Here is an 8435-nt window from a genome sequence, read left to right as displayed (position 1 = left end):
CATGTTTACTTTTCATTGTCACTGATTACAAAATGTATTCCTTAGTAACATGTTAGTTATTCAATTGATACTTAATTTTTATGCCCCACCTACGATAATAGAGGGGCATTATGTTTTTTGGACTGTGGGTCTGTTGGTCCATTCATTCATATGTCTGTTCCTCTGTCCCACTTTAGGTTTTGGTCAAGGTAGTTTTGATGAAGTTGAAGTCCAATTAACTTGAAACTTAGTACACATGTTCCCTGTGATTTAATCATTCTAATTTCAATGCCAAATTACAGTTTTTACCCCAATTTCATAGTCCAGTGAACATTCAAAATGATAGTGTGAGTGGGGCATCCATGTACTATGGAAACATTCTTGTTGAATTTGTCCATAGCAGGCTTGCTGGATATTCTTGCTGATTAAGTCAGTATCAAAAACAAGAATGCCATTATTTTATATATAATACAAATGTCCATCCTTTGGTCTGTCTGTCTGTCAATGGCTTAGTTTCAAGAGGAAAATTACCTTATAAAATTTTACCACAATGTCATAAACCATAAATACAGGTCAAGTTTGGTTTCACATTCATTAATCAAAAGTAATATGCCCTAAAATGTGATAGTTTTGTTTGGTTTTCAGTTGATAAGGGTGCAATCAATAGTTTTTCTTTAAGATGACATATTTTGAGGGACCATGTATACGTAACATTGTTTATAAAAATACTTGTATAAAACTTGATATTACTGGAGTCTGAATTTTCTCAAGTTTATAATGAAATAAAAATTAAGTCTAATTTTAACATAGTAAAACAGCTCTACTTACAGAAAATGAAAAAAGTAATTGCCTCGTCTCAAAATAAAAAAAATTGAAAACAGGTCTTGTCTAAACCAATATAGGCATGATACTAACATATAACATATAAGCAAAACTGTATTATTTCGTAGATTTTTACCTGGCCTGGCCTTTTATAAAAGTCTCTTATCAGTATGTACTCTTGCCAACAGGATGTTTACAGTTTTGTCTTTAAAAACTAAGTATATAAATATCATTTCCAAGAGATCTTGTTAAATTAATGAGATATCCAGCTAAATAAGATATCTTATAAATTATCTTATTAACAGTTCATAAAGATATCTTATTTAGGATATGATAAAGATATCTTATTTAGGATATGATAAAGATATCTTATTTAGGATATGATAGTCTTTTAGAGATATCTTATAAATCAAATGAGATAACTTATAAGTAGATAATATATTATGTATTCTTTATAAGATATCTTATTTAATTTAAAGTTCATATAAAGTCAAAAAATATATCTTATAAAGTCAATAAGATATCTTATAAGATATTTCATCAAGAATATGAAACATTTTTAAGTTGAATAAATATAATCACTTGTACAGGTCCCCACCCCACCCCCCTTTTCATGGGAAAAATTTGGTTGATTATATAGGAAATCACTGAAGCATGACTGCAGATCCGCCACTGTTAGCTCACCTGACCTTAAAGGTCAAGTGAGCTTTTCTCATCACTGGGCATCTGTTTGTATGTCGTCTTCGTCCAATTCTTAACTTTTATAAAAATTCTTCTCTGAAACTACTGGGCCAAATTTAATCAAATTTGGCCAGAATCATCATTGGGATATCTAGTTTAAAAAGTGTCCGATGACACTGCCTGCCAACCAACATGGCCACCATGGTTAAAAATAGGGTAAATGCAGTTTTTTATCTCTGAAACTTAAACATTATGAGAAAATTTGACATGGGGTAAAAATGTTTAACAGGTTAAGATCTATCTGCCATGAAATTTCAGATGAATCAGATTGCCTGTTGTTGGGTTGCTGTCCCTGGATTAGTAATTTTAAGAAAATTTTGCAGTTATCTTGAATATTATTATAGATAGAGATAAGTTGTAAGCAGCAATAATGTTCTGGAAAGTAAGATCTGCAAATAAGTCAACATGACCAAAATTGTCAATTAACCCCTTAAGGGGTTATTGCCGTTTATAGTCATTTTTTTTTTTTTAAAGTTTTGTAATCTTTTACCAAAATCTTCTACTGGGAAACTAAAGCATTTAGAGTTAATTTAACATTGAGGTTAAAATGTTCATCAGGTTTAGTTCTATCTGCCCTGAAATTTTCAGACGAATCAGACAACCTGTTGATGGGTTTCTGCCCCTGAATTGGTTATTGTATTAAAGAACATTTTGCAGTTTGTATGCCCCACCTACAATAGTAGAGGGGGATTATGTTTTCTGGTCTGTGCGTCCATTAGTTTGTTCCTTCATTCGTTTGTCTCTCCCACTCCAGATTAAAGTTTTTGGTCAAGGTAGTTTGAGATGAAGTTGAAGTCCAATCAACTTTAAACTTAGTACACATGTTTCCTATGATATGATCTTTCTTATTTTAATGCCAAATTAGATTGTTTACCCCAGTTTCACAGTCCACTGAACATAGAAAATGATAGTGCAAGTTTCAGGTTAAAGTTTTTGGTCAAGGTAGTTTTTGATGAAGGTGAAGTCCAATCAGAGTCCTATGTCAGAATAAGTAACAAAAGAAACTAAACAAAAATTATGAAAATGATACATATCATAGGTGGATCCAGGGGGAAAACAATTGACTAGAGTGGACTCCCCTTAGGTCAGTCAGTGGAACCCCCCCCCCCCTATGAAAAGTTCTGGATCCGTCACTGAATAAACTAACAAAGGACTACAAGCAGTTGCGGACATGCCAGCTCCAGACCTCAATTAAACTGACTGAAAGATTTTAAAGTCTTCATCATATTAATATCAAGCACAAATATACTGATCCCCAATTTGATGGAAAAAAATAATCCTGCCAAGCAGATGACAACAAAAAAATTTTGAATCCAAAATTTCCCCTATACCTTAGAGTTTTAAGTATTGGAAAAAATAATTTGATTGAAAGCGTTGAAAAATAAGAACAAAATTCTGACTCAGACAATAAACCATAACTCCCCATTTTGAGTTTAAATGCTTGCTCCCTTAATGTTGATAAGATAGAATCTTAAATCCACTTTTGATTATTCTAGTTTTATTATATAAGTAATCCAGAAAATAATATAAGAGTCTATTAAAACAATCAACAAGCAAATTTGATAAATATCCAACCGTCTTACAAAAATTATAAAAATCTTTTAAGATTTGTAGAATGATATTAAAAAAAATATATATATATATATATGAACAAGTGTGGACACAGATGAGTTTGGATAGTATGTATGGATGTTTGACAGTGTCTTATGACAAAATGAGTTCTATGTTTTTTCTATATGGTGTTATTAACTATGTTGCACGATGACAACCAATCTGAGCATTATGAGTGTTATTTATTAAATTTTTTATGCCCCCACCTACAATAGTAGATAGGCATTATGTTTTCTGGTCTGTGGGTCCGTTCGTTCGTTTGTCCCGCTTTAGGTTAAAGTTTTTGGTCAAGGTAGTTTTTGATGAAGCTGAAGTCCAATCAACTCGAAACTTAGTACACATGTTCATTATGATATGATCTTTCTAATTTTAAAGCCAAATTAGACTTTTGACCCCAATTTCACGGTCCATTGAACATAGAAAATGGAAGTGGGAGTTTCAGGTTAAAGTTTTTGGTCAAAGTAGTTTTTGATGAAGCTGAATTCCAATCAACTTGAAACTTACTACACTTGTTGCATATGATATGATCTTTCTAATTTCAAAGCTCATAACTGCTCCAAAAGTAATCTGATAGAATTTCAAGCATTTTAAGCCAATATTATCAACATCTACTAATGAGTCTTAATATGTCTACATATCTAAAAAGTCATAGTATTCAAAAGGTAATGCAAAATTATTCCTTTTCATTTTTTTTGTTATATGGATACACATTTGAGTGATACATGTACCAATACAATATTTGTTGTGGTATGAAAGTGCAGTAATTAGCATTTACTGTAACTATGTTAATTCACACAAATTGAAAAATAAACAAATGAATGGACCAGATGCTCCGCAGAGCCCAGCTTTATACGACTGCAGAGGTCGAAGCCTGAACAGTTGGGGCTAGTATTGACACAACATTCAAGCTGGAAACAGCTCTGAGTTTGAATTGTGATTAAATAGATGACACAGCTTAGGTTTCTGACACAGAATGAATGTGGTCTAATGAACTTAAATATTTGTTTTGCTTTTGTGTTAGGAGCAATTCACTTTGCTGCTGAATATTAATCCTTTCAAACAAAAATATCTAAAGAAATTTTCTTTTTAATTTCTGAAATGAGAAACATTTAGAGGAGACAAACTTCAGTTAAGAGATCAGAAACTAAAAAAATGTATAATTTTTCCATTTGTAAAAGGGCATACCCTAGAAAGTGCTTGCAATCACTGAATGGTTATTAATGACTGCTTTAATTTATCAGTTGGTAATAAAGTGAATATTGCATTGTATATTGTATAATTGATTTAAGTTGACTGAACAAAGAAAGATAACTCCAATTTTCAAAGAAGATTTCATAAAGCATTGGTATTAGGTAATTCAAGAACCATTCTGGACAAACTCCAATTAAGGGTCTTGAATTTACAAAAATGTTTGTTTTTGGTCCGTAATTATTAGACTGTTTGTCCCATAACCCACACAATATATCCGAACCTTCTACTTATGGTATTAAACATTGTGGTACAATTTCAGAACAATTGAAATACTTATACACAACTTTTTAAACCGACACTAGATTAAAGCTTGTTTTGGGCACCTTTGTACCCCTTATTCCTAAACCTTAGGGACCATAACCCCCAAAATCAATCCCAAGCTTCCTTTTGTGGTTATAAACGTTGTGTTATAATTTTGTTGATTTCTGTTGACTTATAATAAAGTTATTATCCAGAAACCATCTTTCGGACAGGATACCAATTTACGACCCCAAAGTTTTTGTGGTTGTATAAAAATGTTGAACATGTGCAATGAAGTATAGTTTTAGAAATCGATTAGGGAGCTACCATTTGATTTTTATGGGGGGGGGGGGGGGGGGGGGGCTAGGATGAAAAATTTTGTCCTGCCTTTTTTTTTTAGTTGTAATCTCTGTCCTGCCTTTTTATTTTTCAGTCTATTCGGTCCTGCCTCTTTTTTTCTTAGCTTATCCTGACTTTTTTACAACAATTGTCATCCTGCCTTTTTTTTTTTTGCCAAGTTACTCATCCTGCCTTTTTTTTTTACTCAAAATCCTGTCCTGCCTTTTTTTTCAAATTTCATCCTAGCTCCCCCCATAAAAATCAAATGGTAGCTCCCTTAGACTGGATAGGCCTTATAATTTTTTTCCCTCCTAATTGAAGGACCGTTTACACTCAGGGCCAAGTCATCAGTAGGCAATACAGATGTATTAAAACAACCTAGCATCATATTGCTAGTAGTGGGAGTAGCATTGTCCGGTAAATTTGTTCCCACTTTTTTTTATAAAATGTATGGTTCAAATCAAAATAGAATGCTTTTATCTCCTGAATACTTACATTGTACATAGAGATGATACTACTTTGACAAATCCTTGTTCATTAGAGTTGTCTGTTAAATCTTAATTTCACAAAGAATGAATTGCATAACAATGAACTGAGCTCAAAGCAAAGTACTTTAATAATACACTTAGACAAAGAGCTAAATCCAGTGATATACTTTGTACTACAGGTCCTTCATGACCATCCATCCACCCAAACCATATCTCAATAACATTCCATACTACATGATTGGATTCAGAAGTCCTGAAAAAGACATGACTTTTTTTATCTTGTTTTAAGTATATATGCACAGGTTAAACCTTTATTGTGGATATAATCATTCAGTATCTAGCAACTATCAATTTGCTTCATGCACATATTGATATAGGTTGATTGCTCCTCTGTTGGAAATTAGAACACACCTCCATCTAATTTTAGTCAACTGACGAAGAAAAATTCAAAACTATATAAAATGTTATCTAAGACTTGTCAGTGTCTATTTCCTTTGCCACTGAATAAGATTCCATATTTACAACCAATGAAAATCAAATATCCCTCTAATAGACTTAGCATTGAAATCGTTTTCTAAAATGGTAGTTATGTGGAACCTAGAACTAAAAAAATTGAAACAATATATCTTAAATATTTCAAATGCATGTACATTTAATAATTCTCCAAAATTCACTTTATTTTTCCTTTTTTGGTTTTCTGTTGGAGACTGTATATTGACCTCTATGTAGCCTTTTCAACTTATAAAAGGGGGGATACATTTCCATAGAATTAAACTTTTCTGAAAGAATTGATTCCATTTATTTTCAATAAACAATAAATATTGAAGTCTATAACAGGCATCTAGGAACAGGCTCAACATTATTTCTAAACATGTATTAATATATACCAAAATGTGGACAAACCTACATTAAATATTCTACTTCAACGACTTTAATTAGTGGAGTAGATCAAATTAAAAAGTCACAATGGTTAAAAACTCCAATGGCAGTCTTTCCTGCTAAAATCTTGATGTGTAGAATGTGATATACCATTTTTGGGTCTATATACTGTCCTTTAAATTTAGGTCATTTTGACACGGCAAAATATGAAAAAAAATGTAAACTATGGTCTGGAAATCACACAGTTTGTGATATTTTAAGGTATCTTTACTAAGAAAACCTGCAAATCTCAGTGGCAGATCCAGAACTTTTCAAAAAGGTGTGGGGGCTCTGATGGACCAGAGGGTTGCCCACTCCCATCAAGCTTCAATGATTTCTTACATATATGTCATAAGCTAAATTTCCCCCACCCCCTTGGTCTGTCTATGCATCTGTTTATCGCTCTGCGAAATAGTACTAATACTAATTTTTCCCCTCCCTTACCTGGCCCTAGACAGTTGCTTACCTTTGTAAACATTTTATAATTATAGTCAGGTATATATTGATTGAGAGTAACTTACATAGTAGTTAATGGGACTCTTTTTCACACGGTTCTGTGAAATATAATACGGCAAATATATACCCGTACATACTATCCGCATAACACAGAAATCTGATAGATTTTCACTCCTCTGGGAAAAATCAACCTGTGAAATGAAATACCATGCCTGGAAAAAAATTACCGGGACAAATTATCCTCAGGATAAAATATCACAGAGGACGAAATAAACCGTTACATTACATGAGAAGCCGGTTTGGTTACAAATAATTATGTCACGTGAAGGCTCACTGACGTCACAATTTGCATTAATTTTGCAATACACTACAGTTCACTCATACAGAACCCATTATCATGCAAACATGCAACGTGAATGTGATTGGTTATCAAATAATACAGAATTTATGCACGTACAGTTAATATAGAAGAAATTAGTTCATCAAATGTGAGTTCGTGATCTTGTGGTTAAGACCGATGGCTACAGTGCTGAAAGTCCTGAGTTAGATTCTCACTTGGGGTGCTAAAAATATCAGTACATCAGAAGGGTAATTTTCACCCTCTCACACACATCTTTGTTAATGTTCCGGGATTGTTGAAAACTTGCATATTCATCAATATTTGATTTTGTGGTTTTAACAATCCAGACAGACAAATAGCAATAAGGTGTTTAGGAAAACATGACCTAAAACCTCCTTCATATATGACAATCAAAGAGCAGATTGCTCTGACGGATACGATTGCCGTTGTTTCGTTGACACATGTACATGTATACATGTAGCTGGATAACATTATTTTCAAAACTAATTCAACTGCACATGTAAAATAGTTACAAAATAGCCAATCCCGGATAAAAGTGTATGAACAATGCGATTAGGCCTATTGTGTTTTATTTTTGTACTATCAATTCCAAGTTTACTTTCCACAGCAGTCACTGAGACTCAGAGTGAGAGAAGGTATTTCACTTCGTATCTTATCACCTATTTTCCTACGTTAATTCTAGGAGGAACCCCATTCCTAACTCTTTAAATATTTAATTTCCTTTCGGTCAGTGATCATGACTCCTTTCCGTACACATTTATCGGTTTAAATTTCGATCATTTTTAATATAATACACTTTATTGACAGAACGAGCCGTATTGTTTTAATTCAGAATTCACGGAAGTTACTTCCAGAAGGGAGACAATTGGAAACAATAATATGGAAGACTCCATTTTGCCTGAAGGGGTGTTCTACGATGTGGACTATATTTATTTTCATTTAAATGATGCATATGATTTAAAATTATGCAACAATAATAACCTTCAATAGCAGTCATACATAGAAAAGATCCCATGAGTTTAAAATTAATTAATTGAGTGGGGAATCCAGAGCAACCATTCAATCGAAAACCCCTCAAAGTCAAGAAAACTATACGCATGCGCATAATTTCCAAAAAAAACCTGGAGCAAGAACGTATATTAAATGTTTATTAAACGACCTAGATAGTTCTCTATTTCTTTATGGAAGTACAATCTCAAATATCAGTTTCATAAAGGTAAAATATAAGA

This window comes from Mytilus edulis, chromosome 1 (genome assembly GCF_963676685.1).
Source record: "Mytilus edulis chromosome 1, xbMytEdul2.2, whole genome shotgun sequence".
In the NCBI taxonomy this organism is placed as follows: domain Eukaryota; kingdom Metazoa; phylum Mollusca; class Bivalvia; order Mytilida; family Mytilidae; genus Mytilus; species Mytilus edulis.
Note: the sequence above shows the minus strand (reverse complement) of the source record.